At 38.0% G+C, this 18,186-nt stretch overlaps 1 protein-coding gene across 13 annotated transcripts in view; it reads left to right on the top strand.

Moving 5' to 3' along the window:
- Positions 1 to 61: 61 nt before the first annotated feature.
- Positions 62 to 18,186, top strand: part of PMCA (plasma membrane calcium-transporting ATPase 3) — an 88,606-nt gene continuing 70,481 nt past the window's right edge. For 11 of the 13 annotated variants that reach the window (XM_069130324.1, XM_069130322.1, XM_069130323.1 and 8 more), the window contains exon 1: positions 62 to 268. The gene's annotated coding sequence lies outside the window, so the exon portion shown is untranslated. Of the gene's footprint in view, positions 269 to 6,086; positions 6,262 to 8,573; positions 8,929 to 13,003; positions 13,656 to 18,186 lie in introns of those variants that run through there. The other 2 variants (XM_069130316.1, XM_069130319.1) reach the window with 2 other exon arrangements.

Genomic DNA, 18,186 nt, shown 5'->3' with positions numbered 1-18,186 from the left:
ATACGACCCTGTTACTAATTGCGCAATAGCAGACTTTTCAATCACTGCGCAGCATAGTAGGCTTTAGCTTCAGTTTACGCGCGGTAGTCCAGAAGTGATTGTTGTTATTTGCTTCTGCGTTTTCTTGTCGAAAAATTTCTGCAGTTTTCGATAAATAAACTGGTGTGAAGTGACGACATTTGTTCCTGTCGTGTGGAAATACTGGAAGACGTTACGGAAACATCAGCAGAGTGCATGTGGCCATGGAAAGAGCCCTGGAACGTCATCGGTGAGTGACGCTATCACTGACTATGTTGTTTCCATATAACTTGAATAATCACGTTTTCACAAATAATAAATTTAATTGTTATTAACAGACATAACCTCTTGCAACATTGAATTTTTTTAACTACTTGCATAGATTTTAGATTAATTCTAAATTGTGATTGCTTTTACTGACATCTTGAATCTTAACCTTACTTGCATTCGTTCAAAATGGTGCATGTTCTGACATGTTATCCCGCGCTGCTTTTTTGGCGGTTAAAGGAGTATCGCGAATTTTTAACTTAAATTTCGTAAGAATCAAACTTCAACAAATTAATCAGAGTCATTTATGACTTCAGCAAAATCTTTTATGTACACTACCGTGCATAGGTACTTATACACTTGATGTAATCCAATCAAAACATTGATATTTTTATTATATTTTCACTTAGTAGTAGAAAAATGTTTTTCTATTGTTAATTCTTCTTGCCATAGCCAAAATAACCATAGCTAGGATCAAATGTTTTACTAAATTGAAACTAAGACAAGGGATATACCTGCATCAATCAACTTTTATATTTATCCCTAATAAATAGTTGACACTATATAAAATATATAGAAACTTTTAGGATATGGTTGGGAAAACATATTCCAATTCTAAGATCTCAACTTGAAGAGATACACTTAAAATCATTTTCATAGAAGCAATTTTTATTTACCTTAAATTATTGCTCTTTTATTTACACTAATTAATATCAATTATTGTTTTTATCAATATCTACTAACTGGTTTATATAGGCTATATATATGGTTGCTTGAAATGAGATCGGAAATGAAACTTTAATTACAGAACTTCATTTGTTCAAATAGTTGTTATATTAATATTTGTTATATTAATAGAAGTGTTCAAATACTTGTACACGGTAGTGTATATATAAACTAGAGACTAGATATGTGAAAGTGTTAGTGAATTCTTCCGAAATATTTTTACGCGATGTATACGTATGAAAGTCATATATCATTACAAGATTATCTTTTTAATATAAATTTTTACAAATATTAATTTTTATATAAATATCCTTTCTTTCTTTCTTTTTTAATTTTGAAACAAATTTATGAGAGGTTAGTTTGCTTGGTGTATTGAATTCTTTTTATCAAGAATAACGTACTTTATGTTCTTTACAATTATCCTTATAAAATCGAATGTAGTTCTGATTCGTGAAGTCATAAATGCATAATTATGAATACTACTTATATAATATGGTAATATAACCGGAAGGCACAATTAAGTCTTGCATTCAGGAATACATGTATAGATTCTGAATATAATTATACAAATTAATCAGTTCCTTTATGTTTATAAACTCACATGGTCATGAAAGTCAATATTTTAAAATCAGTGTGATGGTAAAGAAGGAATCGCGAGTAAATGAACTGTCGGGAAATTTGAATTATGTAATTTTGTTTTCCAAATTAGTCTATAAATATGTATGAAGTACTTTTCTTTGATCTCTATAGGCATATTTCTTCTAATTTCTACTTCTTCTACTTAAATTCTGTAGTATTTCTTTTCTTTTTTACTATTTTCCTTTTGCTGTAACTAACCTTAATTATTTACTTAATAATCTTTTCCTTAACAATAGAAGACATTGAATTTCACTTTGAGGCACATTGAATTCCCAATATTTAATAATACATGATAGCTTAGGCTTAATTAATATTGTTAATGATGTAAATTGGCCAACAAAAAAATATTGGATGCGTAAAAATGGTCGGTATCGTGATGGTGACTTTATCGACCTCATTCTATATAGCAACGTTTATATGCAATATATGTATGTATATACATAAACTTTATATACGCATAACATTTCAAATAATAATCTCTGTGCCTTAAAACTAGTATTTTTGAATAGTCAAAAACTATCGTAATATGTTGTAAAGAAAGTTATAATTTCGGTGTGTTCCAAAATAAATTTCAATTGAAATTTTTATAATTATCAAACTGAGGAAAGTTGACGCAATTACATTAATACATATAGTTGTTCGTCGTACTGTTGATGATCGAGAAACCACATCGTTTGTAGGGTTTCTTTTCCCTTAGCAGGTCAGACTATTTATGTATTCGTTTTTTTGCATTTTGTTCTCTATATATTCGATTCTTTTTAAGCACCTGTTCATCACGCATGTCGTATTTGATCCGAGGGTTATGGGGCTTCGGCAAAGCGATTTCCCCGTATGTCTTTTTCCGGTCAAAAATCTTGTCGTATATGGGGCGTCTGATAAATAGACTGCGAACTTTTATGCATTTATGGGAAATTTGAAAGTGCATAATTATACATAATGCTAATTTTTCTCCACACTATAGTACTTTTTACAATATTTAATAGAAAGAACAATTAAAGAATATTGTTTTTTCTATTAAATAATTATAAATTGGTTCCTTAATTATATTCATAGAAATATGAATTTGCATAAAAATTCACGATCTGCTGATAATTGATAATGTGAACTGACTGGTAGAATAGTTTTTATAATATTTAGTAAATGAAACAAAGAAGAATGATCAAAAAGTGACGTACCCCTTTAGGTACTTAAAATTCTAATGAAACATCATTCTAGAAGTCCTAAGATATAAAAATCGTCATTTATGGTATATTCGATGAAAAAGTTGTGAAAATTGTAGATCAAGTTCACCGTGGCCCGCGATACATTCAATATATTACATTTCGTTTTAGAGGTAAGTTAATGTACAATTAGAAACACATTTCATGGAATATTTGCATTGTAATATCTTACCTTAATTTGTTGTGTTTTGTCGTTATTAATTAATAACTTGAGCAAAATATGTGTTTTTACATACTATATAAATATCGAATTTCCTTTAAATGTTTAAACGTTGAAATAGCGTTTGAATGTTTACATTTCATGCATTCAGTTGGTTATGATTATTTGAAATCAGAATACTTTTGTGATACTAAGAGGACGCGATGCCGTATTATAATTCTAAGTGCCCGAAGGGATACAAATGTATTACTGTTTGATTACTCTCCTTCAGTTTAACTATCAACTGATATAGGTGCACGTACATCACAGTTCAAACTCCTTTCACTAGGTGGCAATACGTACGTACTTATATAAATTGTTGTGACAGAATCTCCGCGCACTTTTACCTTTGGTGAGACCTGGTATTAAGTAGGTTATGTCATGGCAGATGGAGAGCTCGTGACTTTTTGATTATCATTGATTACATAGACAAAGAGGGAGAGAAAAATATATAGAAACTATTTGATTACGTCTGGTATAAAAAACTGACGCTTTTCCTGTTTAGTGAAAACGAACGTATCCCCAATTGTGGGTCTCAGTCGTTTGACGTCACTCTCGTTACTCATCGTCGGTGATAAAGTAAAATTAATTGTATTAATTCCCCGCAATAAAATTAATCCCACCATAACCGTACACGCGTCGAAATTAGTGGTAGCACAATTTTGATGTATACGTTTAAACGACACGGGTGACGTCAAAGTACATCATTTCGATAGAAACCTGTTTGAACTGGAATTATGCGATAGCGTATCATCATTTTTATAGAATGCTTAGTTATAAACATTTTTTAGGCTCGTTCTTCGTGTTTAACCTCTGAAATATTCTAGAAAAGCGGAACATCGTATTCCATTTACGTAACGGATATTAGTAGGAGGAACTCGTATTGTTCATTTAGGTTATTTTTCATCTGTATTCAGAAATTATAGAATTTTCCATATGAACATCCTGTTAAGGTCTGTTTCTTACATTTAATCTTAAAATTATTTTATATTATTATTCAAACAGAAGATAATAACTTCTTTTTTAATTTACATAAGAAATATTAATAAAAGAGGATTAGATCGATCATTTTGGTTATTTTTCATTTACATTCAGGAATTGTAGCATTTTTCATGTAAACATCTTTTTAGCTTCGTTTCTTACATTCAATTTTAAAAATATTTTACTATTTCATTTTATTATTCGAATAAGAGAAACATAACGTTGTTTTTAATTTATAATTTCCGTTTAGATTATTTTTCGTGTATATCGGTAAAGTATTGAATTGTCAAATACATGCTCAATTATTACGAAATCAATTTGATGGACGATACGGATGTCCATAATTTATCAAGCTAGAGTGCATAATCAAATGGTTAGTCGCGTTCCGCCGTAGCAACGGAAAATATCGTCGAGGAAGGGGATTTGATGAATTTTTCTTGGCAGAAAATATTTTGAGGTTTTGGAAGCTTCGTTGGACATGCGCGGCACGAGTTCTGCAGAGGCAATCAAAGATCACCGCTCTTAATGCGGTGAACCGGCTGATTCCTTTGGAGAAATAGGAAACTCTAGTTCAAGAATCTAGGATGACGCATCGGTGCTCCTAATTATCGTATGGGTCATCGTTACAAAAACAACTGTATCCCTTTACTACATTACCAGAAGAGTCTTTGGAATTTGTTGTTCCACTCATATCTGAGATTGGAACCAAATAACCTTTCAATGTATCGTAAAGCTATCTATTTCAACGAAACCAAAAAACGCCTCTCAAATTTATCATTTCGCATTATATTTAGAAATGCGATCGTGTAACCTTTCAATGTATCATAAAACTATTTCTCCCAAAACTGCAAAAGTTTTTCAATCGTTCTACATTACATCTGAAAATGGGATCGATGGGATAACCTCTCAAGGTTCACGATTGTATCATAAAAGCGATTGTTAGAAAAAGAAGAATGAGGTTAGAGATATTCGAAAAGTGGTTGGATAAAAGTAGAATAAGGAGTTCATACATATACGGGTCAGGGACTCGGAGAACTTAATTGTGCGATCTCCGCGGTATTTTCTCGGTTGGCGTGAAAATTCCGCGAATCTGATCGCCCTAGAAGCATCAAGAGTTATTAAGAAATATCTGGGAGGTGAATCGTACGATCCTCCTTATACCGGAAGATTTTTAAGTTTTTTAATGTTTCTTCGAGTATGCGCGCTCGGCTGTTCCAACAAAAGGGTGGAAGAAGGGGTGGAAGCGAAGTATGACTGGTCATAGTACACATACATACACGCAGTGCCGGATTCAAGTTTTTAAGGCCTGGGACTATTGACCCAACGGAGGTCTCCTTCGTAGAAAAATAGAGGACACGATCAAAGTGAAATAAATTTACGTAAATATGAAACAGAACTTATTTTGTGATTAAAAGTTGTGTTTAAAAATTTGTTATTATGAATTTTTAAAAGATAATCAATTTATCTTTATTTTACAATTTTTTTTTTGTTTTTTAAGATTAGCGAGTGAATTAGTCATTATAGTATATGCATTGTAATTTTGTGATAAGTTATATTTAAGAATTTTTGGTAGGCGTTGTTGAGAAATAATTGCATTTTTAGATCTTTTTACCATAAATGAGTCGTAAAATAACTTGTATAATATTTGCTTTGAGTAGGGAGATCCAGGGCTATAGCCGCCCTTAATCCGCGCCTGTACGACCATACCACAAAAGTCAGGCAAATACATCCTACTTTTATATGAACCTGCAATCATTATCCTAAAATCTTATTAAACAATTTTAACGGAAAAAGAAACGCTTTACTTAGATAATAAAATTTTCTAATGAGAATGATAACAATGAAAGGAAGGGGGTGAGAGGGAGGTAGAAAAATGGAAATAGTACAAAGACAAAGAAGCAAAAAGAAGGAGATAGAAAACGGGGGTAGTATGTTAGAGGGTTGGGCGGTCGGGGCGCCAGAGTGTGCATGCGCGTAAACTCGGGACATTTCGGACAGCGTAGGTATGACAGTCGAACGGAGACCGCAGTGCCGTGCAGATCGGGCGCAGTGGCTTGCACCGAATTCGTGCGCACGAAGGACCTTCAGCCTCTCCCTGCCTCTCGCGCGCACTCTATCCGTGTCTTTTCTTCTCTTCTCTTTCTATTTTCTCTTTCTCTCTTGCTCTTTTTCTCACAACACATCGACGTGTAATACCCAGTTAGAACACACGTACGTACACAACCGTAAAATAAATATACTATTATTAAAAGTAAAAGAAAGTAACATTACACGCGCCTATGGACACCGAAAGCAAGCCAGACATACGTACACAGAAGTAGAGAGAAATTTTGACACACATTTAGCACAGAATAATTGAATACGTAATACGTATGTACAGTTGGTGACAAAAATAAGTGGTTAGGTAGTGGAAATAGGAATCAATGAAGTTTTGTTAAATACGACTTGTTTACACCAAAATGTAAATCAATATTTTCAATTAATTAATTTAGGATATATAATGAATAAAACTTAAGAATATAACGTAACACTGGTATTAGTTCGATTAAACTTTATCGATGTCCATCTACTTCCATTATCTGTCCGCTTATTTTTGTCTCCGACTGTATATAGCATACAGGGAGAGGACGAGAGAGAAAGAGGAATTGTATCTCGATAATACAGGCCTTGCGGGAACGAACGGACACACGAGGCCAGCGACATACTCGCAAAACGGAAGACACGCTCGCGTGCGCGCGCACGCAAACGAGGCTCGTCCATGCGCGGACGTTGTGTGGCTCGCTGTCCGCTGATAACACGCGATACGTCTGACCCGACCAGCCTGTATGAGAAACGGCACAAAGGGAAAGACATCGACCTGTATTTCGGTGGATATCTGTAATTTGTACCGGTATCGAATATTTCAAGTGATAGCTTCGAACAAGAAACATTTATATATTTTCATTTTCTTTCTTTTACTTTCAATTTCTCTCTCTCCTCTTCTTGTCTCGTGACCAACGAAGCAGGATGGAAAGACACGCGTATCGACGATAATAGTATACAGTAAAGTCTGGATAAGTGCTCGGCACGATCTATGCCGTAAGTGCCCGATTGTCATCCCCAGCCATAGACATAAGAAATATAGAACGCGGGTGCTATGAAGAGCGTGGTCCTCGTTAAAAGAAACAGACATATGGAGTCTCTTTCAATGGGGCCCATTTTTTAAACATTGTGTCCGTGATCTACACTTATAGTTTATGTCGCCACCACTCTTGAAGCTCTTTGAACGTTCGACCCCGACCAATGTCTATAGCTGTGTTGGATAAAGCTAGTAGTTATAGTGGATCCTTATTTGAATAAACTGGTGGTTCTGACGAATAGGAGCAGTCATCTGAAGGCTGCAATGCATACGCAATTTCATTACTGTGACGTATTGAGTTCGTCAGAATGTTGATTCGTCCAAATACGCATCCATTATAACCCTATCCTAAGTGATCAGCATGAGTCTAGAATTTCGAGCACTTTTCCAGACTTTACTATATTACGAGTGCGGAAGTATTATAATATTGAGGGGGGGGGGAGGAAAGAAAAAGACCTGAAAGCACCCCTTTTTACAAAGATACAAAAATCACCTGTACCGTAGAGACGCGATAAACTGAGTGTGCCTAAGGTTATAGGTGTTCTCCGTGTCACAGCGGAGACGCACAACGAGGAGAAAAGAGGAGGGGTGTCCAGGGAAGGGGGTGGCGGAGGGAGAAGTGATTTTCCAACGGTCGTCGGCATAGTAGTGCATGCGCGGCGCGTCGCGACGCGGCGCCTCGCGGAGAAAGAGTAAGAAGTAGCGATTTCGTCCTCTCCTCGGTTTCTTCCCGTGCGTTTCTCCTCGTAGACGTCGGCTCTCTGTGCTACATTCTTACGCGTTCCCTCGTTCTTGCCCGTTCTCAAACCGTTCGGATCCGTCCTTTCTTTTCGTTCTCTCTTTTCCTGTCCGTCAAAACTCTCCGTATTCCCCTTGATATTCCCCCTTTTTCTTCCCCATTACGACATACATATACATACATACATGTACACGTATATATACACTTACAATTACTGTATACTCCCCTGAAACCTATCCCCCCCTTTTACGCCCGTTCCCTGGTTCTTCTCTATGTGTTAGAGTGTGTCAGAGATTTTCACCGGTGTGTCGGCTGGATTACTCGGTACGCGTTTTCTCGTGTTTCGAGTCAGAGGAGGAAAGCTCTCCGGGGGCTGCGCGTGTATTTTCGTGCGTCGCGCGGGGTCTCGTGTCTGGTGGGTCGCGCCGCGCGAAACCTACGAGAGGCTGCTGTTTCTTCTCGCTTCTCTGTCTGTCTCCCCCTCGAAGTCTCTTCGTTTACATTTTTCTGTTCTCCCTTTCTCCGTTTTTCTTTTCTTTCTTTTTCAAACTTTTCTTTGGTCCAATTTCTGCCCATCAAGAAAGAAAGAGCTGCGTGTGTAATACATGTGAGAGAGGGAGACTCGAGGACCGTCTTTCTTTTTTTTTTCTTGGTTCCTCTTGGCAGTCTTTCGTCGTCCTCGGCGTGCAGCAGCGGCGACAAGCGGCGGCAGCCAGCAACACACGGCAACGAGCGGGCGTCCGTGACACGATCCAGGGTAATCGAGCGATCCGTTTGTTCGTGGTTGCAAGTATACGAGTGCTTCGAAACGCGCGAATAAATGTGTCGGTCACGGTACAAGACGTGAAGCGGGGGAATACACGGCAAGTGAGTATATTTTTAGTAGCAAGCGCCAAGCGCTAAAGGCAGAGTGGTATAAACGGCGCGCAGTGGCCTGATGAAGCGGCGTATGTGACATCAAATTTCTCTCTCTTGCCACCTCGACGAGACACCGAGACATCTTGCAGACCATCAGCGCGCGGTGAGTATTGCCCCGAACCCTCAACCGATTGATTCGCCATTCCGCAAACAGCCGCTCCCCTGCCCCGCCTCCCTTTCGTCTATGTGTGCCCACCCAATACCATCTCCTCCGCAGGCTGGTGCCATCTCACCACCCCTCCGAATCCACCCGTACTTCGTGCTCGTGTGTCTTCTGCTGCACATAGACACACGTGTACGAACCATTGGATCATATATTTCTACTCACGATCGTATAAAATCTTTCTTCCTTATGTCTCTTTATATTCTACATATAATACACTGATTCTCATATACACGCCTATTTTCTTAACCTTTATTTTTCTTTTACTTTAGCTCTTTCTCAAACACCCGTTTCTAATACATCAGTTTCGTATAGTATATCCCTTAACCTTTTTTCCTAACCTCAAATTTGCAGCTGAACTTCCTCCCCTGTGCCGCAAGACACATCCGTTGTCTGGACCGGATCGCATGTGCACGGATCGCCGCACAATAGTGACATTACGAAAATTATGTAACCGTTCGTCCGTCCGTTCGCTCGATCCGTCCTTCGTTCCTTCCTCTTGGTTCCTCTTCTCCTTCTTCCTCGACCTACCTACCCCCGGTGCGCGGCTCTCTCACGCTACAACCTTCTCCCACTCCGGCGCGACCGCCCCTACGCCGCTCCTCTCGCCCCTCCCATTTTTGCACCGGTCGCGGTTGAACATTATTTCGGGAGTGTCAGCCAGCCTGCCAGAGCCCGCGTGCGATCGACAGAGACGCCCAGACTCGCCGTCCTTCTAAACGGTCTCTCTTTTCTACACCTCGTCTGTCCCGGGATCGGGCAGGCGCATTATCACGCGCAGCTTCTGCTCGCGCTGCATTCCTCTCCAGCATTGTTGCCTTCGCTTCTCTTCTTATTCTTCTTCGGCTTTCACCCTTTCATAGAGCAAGGTATACGTGAATGACGCGATAATGGCTCGTATGCTCTTATGGAATAACGTGATGCCTTGAAGTTTGCCTGTCTAAACGTACGCTATTATGAACTTGCGGATGCTTCTTTGATTATTCTATGCATATACGACACCTGAAATTCTTTCGATGTACCGACATACCATACCAATTGCATTATGCCGTTAAGGAATAAACGTTGATACACTTAAATTTTGGATCCCTAGATTTGAGGGTTATTTGGATTCTGAAATTATGTACAGCGATATTTAGTCAAATTCTGTTAGGTTACGTAAGGAGAGGAAACATTGTTACACGCTGTTCTCGTTGATTCGAGCTAAACGGAATCGAAGCAGGCTCGAATTACACACTGGGAGAGCTGGTGAGGTAATCCTGTCCATGTGCACACGGTGTACGTGTATGTACGCGCGCGATCCGGTAGTTTGTCGTTTTTCGTTGTTACGACGTTTCCACCGTGCTACGCTGGAAATATTTATTTTCTCAGAACACGATCTCGAGTTACACAAACCTCGGCTCGAATGTAAGCACGAATTATTGAGACCCTGGTACACACTAATGGTACGCCTGGTACGTTTTCCAATGAGTCGTTGTATATAATATGCACGGGTTTAATAGTAGACCCGATGAATCAGAGGATTGATAACAGTTTAGCAGAGTCCGGGGCCGGTCTGATCTTGTGTACAGTAGAAAGGGTCGCGATTAGTCAGACCCGAGTAGTCGCCGTCCCTTTAACTCAGCCATTCTCGTTGAAATAATCGTGCATAAAATTCCTCAACCCCCCACTACTCGTATCAGCCCTTGGCTATCCCCACCACGTTGCCACGGGCGCACGCCTTTGCTCTCCCCGATTCGCTTTGTCCTGAAATACATCGAAGGCTCGTTTTCTCTCTCTCTCTCTCTCTCTCTCTCTCTCTCTTTCCCTCTCTAGCACACGCCAGCTTTCTGTCCTCGTTTTGTCCTGCTTTCATAGTATCGACCCAATACGGCTGACCTAGACTCACTTGCAAGGAAGTGTACTCAACCTTTGACACTTACTCGCGACGCTGACGAAACCGGCCGCGATCGATAGCCCGTCAAAACTAATTACGCACGTGGGGAAAACGGTCGTGTTCGGTGGTTGGCTCAGGGTTGGTCTTATCGCGCACCATTCTAACACCTTTTTACGGTGTTTACTACGGATTTACGTATCGCCAGGATTACCACTTTATTACGATGGAAGATCTAGGGAATTGTGAATTAGAATTTGGAGGCCGTAATAAAAGCGAAGTTGTTTGAAGGAAAACAAAGGTTGAGTTTCTTTGAAAGCAATTTCGTGCAAATGACGTTTAGGTTCTAGGGAAACATCCGTGAGGGGAAAAGGTGTCTTAAGAGACCAGCCGGCAAATCTCTGAGAATAAATATTTTAGGTAGATGTCGCTGTTTGATATATTTTTAAGATAAATGTAAATAAAATATTTCTTATTTGCTTGTTTTTTGTATTAATCAAAAATACTTTTACTGAAATCAAGATCTAGTGATTTTTGTTGGAACCTGAATTTTCTGTAATAGTATTAAGAGGACAATGCTGACCACTGTTGGTTAATCATCATCCAAAAATTTCTTATTAGCTCATCATACCAACTTACAGATATTTTTACTAAAATTAAAATCTAGTGATTTTTGTTGAACTCGAAACCTCCGGTACAGAAATAGAGATATAGCAATGTTGGTTTCCATTAATCGTTATTTAAGGATCTATTTGACACATTAAATTTGATATTATTTTTAACTAAAACCATGTGTACCGCCAATGATACACTTGTTTTACACGTGCTGAAAATATTAGCTGGTTGAATAGAAAGTTTAGTATGGATCACACGATGGCTGAGCAGGTTGAGTATGTAGGTTATCATCCGCGCTTTTCGAGATTTTCGAGATGGTTAAAGGCGAACCTATGCGTGGGTGGATATTTATAGAATAAATAGGGAAGAAGTTGTTTTACGGGCAGGTTGATAGTTTGCTACAGTTTCGTATGTCTTTCCGATGAAAGGTTAAGTTGTAGCCATGAGTATATCGACCTATCGACCTATATTAGAGACGGAGGTATATATGTGGAAGAATTAAGTGGTTGTGTGTGTATCGAATGTGATTCTTGATAGGAAACCGAGGGGAAAATGTACAGAATGTAGTCGTCGAGGAAAGTAAAACCAACCCTAGCTTCTTTTTCGTTCAAATATCATATTCTTTATTTGTACTGCATTGAGATGAAAAGAAGAACTTTTGGGAAACTTACAGTTTCTCGTGAACGACGTTTTTTTTCTGAAAGAAGTCATAAAAATGCTGCGTCACAATCGTCATTCACAGAGAGAATATTGGCTTGCAATTTTGGGCTACTTTATTGTTCCACGAATTAATTTTTTTAGGTTAGGACGAGACGGTAAAATGTTTTTTTTGCAAGTAGTATAAGCTGTGCTATTCCTCCCACTCTTGGTTCCTTTGGTCCAGTGATTTTATTGCAGGCGGGCACAATTCCCTTGAGGAAAACTTACTGTCGATTCCGTTGCAACTTTCCTACCTACCAGCCCTGTATGACTTACGGTAGTTCGATTTGATTCCAACGGACATGTAGGTTTCGTTGAAACAAACGTGTCTCGGAGGACGCGCAAGATATCGCAATCGAGATTCAACTTTTGTTATTCCATTACAAATTCTACGCTTACATATCGGAAAGTAGGATTGTATATATGCAACCATTTTTAAGCTAAAGCAAGAGTTAAACTTTTTACATGTATCGTAACTGATATCATATATACGAGACTCAGCTTTCTCTGTTCCATTGGAAACTTACACTCACGTATCGAAAAATAAAACTTTGCGTATATAACCATTTTTAATCCGCATGGAGGGTTATTTTCTTAGGTCATATTATAATTAATATCAAGAGAAGTTGCCTGGTGATAAATTATTAAATTATCAGATTGAGTTCTAAAAATGTATCGATTTTAGAGAAAAATCCAATCGCGGCAGTATAGTGTTTCGAATGGAAATCGCGAATAAGTATGCGCGGCACGCATGCGCGGTATGTAACTTCGTGACCGTCACCGGTCATTCCATAACGTTTCTTCGTAGGCTATAATCGTGCAGCGTAGCGAGATAAAAGATGGTTTCGTGTTCGTGTGTCTGGCCACTAGTGCTCGATAGTAATCGCCGGAGAGACATCGGGACTGCCACGTGCCGACAATTTATCGACCCGTGATATATACGAAAATTTGACCAGGAAGTGTGCTGTTATGTGTGTAGTCCTCGTCGCGCCGCAGACGCTAGCCCGTCTCCGTCTATTCCGTGTGGCTGGTACGCATCATAGTGGATTAAAAATAACTAGACACGTGTGTGAAACTGGTCGAGCGTGCGCGGCGGCCAGAAATAAATCAGCGGCCCGTCGATTAACTTTTTCGAGGCGAAACTTTGCCGCTGGCCAATATGCATCGTTGCTAACCTCCGAGATGCTTTTTCTCTTCTCTTCCGCGAGCCTATAAACGACGACGGATATACCGTTGTTTTCCTGTTAACAGAGGACGCCGCGGTTATTTTAACGTCAGGCTAGCGGGCTCGTTTCCCTGGAAACGCTTTTTTGGAAACTGTGCGTGTACGCGCGGACTGTGACTGGTTTATTAAGCCGTTCTAAAGAAACGATTTTTGGTGGCTTTCCGAAGTGTGGCGCGAGTGAGATCAGATCGAGGTTATTTCCTGGTGACTTTTCCATTGGTTGCAGCATCTCTCGAGCTATCCTTCGAAATTAAGGTATTTTTAGTTATACAGATTTCAGTTATACTAGATATATTGCTTGGTTTCCTTTTTACATATGTGTTTGGTAATCATACAATTTAATTTTCATCTTGTCACTAGGACAAGAAATCATTTGCAGAAAAGATTAATGTACTTCTTATTACTGTATTAAGAGAGCGTCAAATTCTATTTCTTTTTACTTCGTAATATACTTCAAAATATATACCAAAGAAGTTAGGAACAGTAAATGAATTCTACGTTATTCTCGTGTAGCTTAAGCCACGTGTGCTTGCTACAGTAGCCGACACACGCGCCACTTGTCTTATATAGATATATATATTATATATATATATATATATATATCAGGAGATCCATGGTGACCCATGTAAGACCCACTGAATACTTTTATCCTTTTGGCAGTGTAATGAAACAAAAATATCGAAATGAACGATTTACAATTAAGTATAATCATTATTATTTCTTTGTTCTTATGATTATTGCATTTTTTATATCATATAGAAAATTAAAAATTGCTTTTATAATTAAACTACAAATTCAAGCTACAAAATTCACAATACTATATAGCTCTCGGGGTTACACCGTGAAAGGATTAATAATTCTGTAAGAGAGATAGCGTAGAGCCCCTAGGGAATTTTTACTGACGATAATCCTGTCCACCTCAGCCAAATATCTCAACTTATTTCTCAGTATACATAGTCACTGAATAACCACGTATATCTCGAACTTTGTTTCTTTTCTAACCGTATTGGTTTCATTAACTTAACCTGTAAAATGGTTTTTAGTAATTTTTGGGTATTGTAGTTGGCGGGAGACGTTTATGGGGCAATCGAAACATTGTCTGTTTAATGTACAGACGCACAATACAACCGTGTCTCGGGCTTCCAAGGCAAATGGTTCGAAAGTTTCGAGATTCCATCGGAATGAAATATCGTTCTCGCTTTGGCTGTAAGCCACTTTTGTACAGAAAGGAGGGGGAAGGGGAGAGGGAGGGAGGTGGGCGTATATATCAGCAACAGAGGAGTCTTGCTCTTATCCAAAACTTTTCTGTTCGTAAGTTTGCGCGTGGCAGCGACAGTTATCGTCGTGTACCGAGACCTTCTATTTTTCATATTTCCTCGCCTTTAAATCCCTGCCATCGTAAAAGCTTCCCCTCCACCACCGCGCGCCCCGGCAAATGGGTCAAAGACGACGTCGCGGGAATTATTTTCCGCGAAACATCCCGGGCATTCTTGCGCTCGAGATCTCTCGATTACAAGCTAGGGGAACTACGGTAACTAGGGTAACTAGTCGTTTTTTTTTCAACGCATTTAGCTGCTCGCAATTTGTACGTTTGAAAGTCTCAGTTTGAACACATAGAAACTAGGGAAATAGGGAAAATAGAAACATTTGCAAATATGGAACTTGCAATGCCGTTTACGTTCTTGAATTCTTTTCATTTGAACTTTTAAGCTCTGGACATGCTCAATTTAAATTTTCTAATTTCTGAGAATTTGCCGACAATTTCAATTTTCAAATTTGAGTTTATAAACTTTCGAGATTTAAAGTTGAAGTTATCAACATTTCTAAATTGAAAAGTTGAATTTGAAAATAGTTGAAATTTAAATCTAGTAATTTCGGAATTTTACTAAATTTTTAATCGTATAATAATAATAATGTTAGATTCTCTAAAAAAATTTATCTTAAGTTTTTTATTTCGAAATTGAAATTCGTAAGTTTAAGAAATCAAGAGATACGAGTGATATCTAAAATTTACAATACTTCGTCTATGATAGCGAGAAAAAGAGATATAGAAACAGAGATGCCGTGTTTGAAATTCCAGCAGACAAACAGCGAAGTCGGAGTCATCCAGAATAGCAAATACGATGATTCACAGTGGCGGGAAGCGTTCGTGATCAGTGATCATTAGAGAAAAGGTCGTCGCCGAACGTGATGAAAATTTTTCGCTAACGAAGTCGTGAGTGTTTGATAACGTGACTCGTAATGTTTCGAAATAATTGAACAGAAGCTAATACGTTGCTCCAAGCCATCGGGGAATCGCGTTTCTGGATAATGCAAGGAGATAAAACATACATAGTCGTAACCAAGACAACACATACTTAAACCCAGCTTAATACCATAATACACTTTAATAATGGCTAAGGCTCCACTACTTTAGTATTTTTAGGTTATCACACCACTCTACCACTATAATCAATAACATATTTCAAGCATGATAATATTAGACGAACAAATCTTGTCTTAACATTATACGAAGCGACACTAGCGTCACACGAGTGTTAATTTATAATTATAGTATATAATATAATATACACATTCATTTATCCAATTATGGATTTGTAGGAAATTTAAAAATGCAGAAACGCAGAAATATGTGAAATATCCAAAGTACAGCGAATGAAATGAATTTCTACCGAGATTCCGTTTGTTTAATTACGTTTATAAAAATCTACAGTCCACTCGTTATAATATTCAGTTATATTCAGAATAGTAGGAATTTACATAAATATTCACGATATATTTATCTTCTACCTTTACATTTTTTAAATATTCCAAGTTGTTGAATTTTCTCCCAAACATAACCTAACCTACATGTTATTAATTTTGTTAAATTAATCATCGACTCTTAAGGCTAGCCGATCTTCATGAAGATAATTAATTTTTAATTAATTCGAAATTGCTTTTCAAGAATCTCATGGATATTCATTTCAGCAGGAATACTTCTCATACGTTATTTGTGTTATGTTTTCGCCCGATATAGTAGGAAAGTTACTGTTTTATCGACACGAATGGTTCCCATCGAGAGGTCAATGAAAAACGTCGTCTGAAAATTCGGGAACGCTATTAATGGAAAAATATTGGTCAATCGATGCCAAAAGGATTGATGTACGTCGACTCGACGTCTAGTCTGTCGGTACTTTGGCACTCTTCACCGGCGCAGACGCTTAACGTGACCGTCTGCCAAGTTTCTTGATTGCCGTAAATCATCGGAATCCTGTGTTTAATGTTTAGACATCCGGTCTCTTGGAATACATTGTTCTGGTTATCGTTCATGTGCACCTTCGATTGAAAAAACTTTCTTATCCTTTTTCTTTTCATTTTCAATTACGTGCGCTTTCCAAGATTCAACCAATTTGCTTTATATACAACATTTCGAAGTTTCATTAACACTGCAGTAAAATACGACTTTACTGATTACTTTAGTCGGAGTTGGAAACAATTTGGAAGTGTATATAGTTATACAAGCTACAAAGTATTTATTGCGAATTTCATACAAATTTAATATACCAATCATATTGGTTAAATTTGGGAGAATCTGAAAGAGTAAATAAAAGTTTCGATATACAGGGTGGTTGGTAACTGGTGGTACGAGCGGAAAGGGGGTGATTCTACGCGAAAAAAGAAGTCGAAAATATAGAATAACAATTTTTCGTTTGAGGCTTTGTTTCCGAGAAAATCGACTTTGAATTTTGGCTCGGTACGCGTGCACTTTATCACGTCTCGTTATAACGGATCTCACTGTAGATCGTTGTCTCGATGGAAAAGTCACCCCCTTTCCGCTTGTACCACCAGTTACCAACCACCCTGTATATGTGGTACAAAATTATTATACACAGCATAGATAGCCACCTTAGACACGTAATAACTGCTACAGATAATTCTACCGGAATATTGAAATTTATTAATACAATATCTCCACGTTAAGTATCTTATAACCTCCATTAAATTGGCACACGCGAAATGTGGATTCTTCGAAGTGTCATCTAAGTTTTGCATTAAGGATGAAATTTGGTATAAATGAGCAATCAAAATATTCACGTGACTTTGTTAGATGAAATTCAATTTGGAAAAAGTAAGATGAAAATTTCTGGAAACAAATGTAGCATTTGAGACGGGTTAATGATATTTTCTGTCCCATCTAGATGATCTTTTAGCGCATAAATTGTCTTAAAAGGAACTATAACGGTTCCATCCTAAAAATCGTTGAATTCTAGAACTGGTCATTTTTATAAATCCGGAATAATGAAACTAAATAAGCATTGGGAAAGTGCATCGAATTATGTGGAAATTGCTTTGATTAAATGTTTCATACGAACCTAACCTAATATGTACATATTACACACGAACGTTATAATGTGTACATTTCATTTTAAAAAAACATTTGATACGATGTGTATGTACATTCTCAGATTGGTTTCCGACATAATTATACTCGTGCCTCATTGCAGTGCTAATGAAATTTCAAAATGTTTCCTACATAGTCCATAACACACATAGTATATTCATAAAAGGTTTCCGAGTTTCTACATTATTCGGATACTTTCGTAATTACATGTGAACTAGTACTATTCGATCAGGAATGTTCGATATTCAGTTAGGTTCGTCGTAGGTTGACTGTGTATCCTAGATGAAAAGTTAATCGAGCTTGCACGTGAGTGGCTTGTGAAACGCGCCATAGTGGTCGCTTAAATCGCGCGAAGGCGCTTGACGAACTACTGCCACGCAATAGCTAGGTTCGTACTACTGA

The sequence above is a fragment of the Bombus flavifrons genome, chromosome 16, assembly GCF_040668555.2.
Source record: "Bombus flavifrons isolate JBK064 chromosome 16, iyBomFlav1_principal, whole genome shotgun sequence".
Lineage (NCBI taxonomy): Eukaryota > Metazoa > Arthropoda > Insecta > Hymenoptera > Apidae > Bombus > Bombus flavifrons.
Note: the sequence above shows the minus strand (reverse complement) of the source record. Positions and strands in the feature narration are given on the sequence as shown.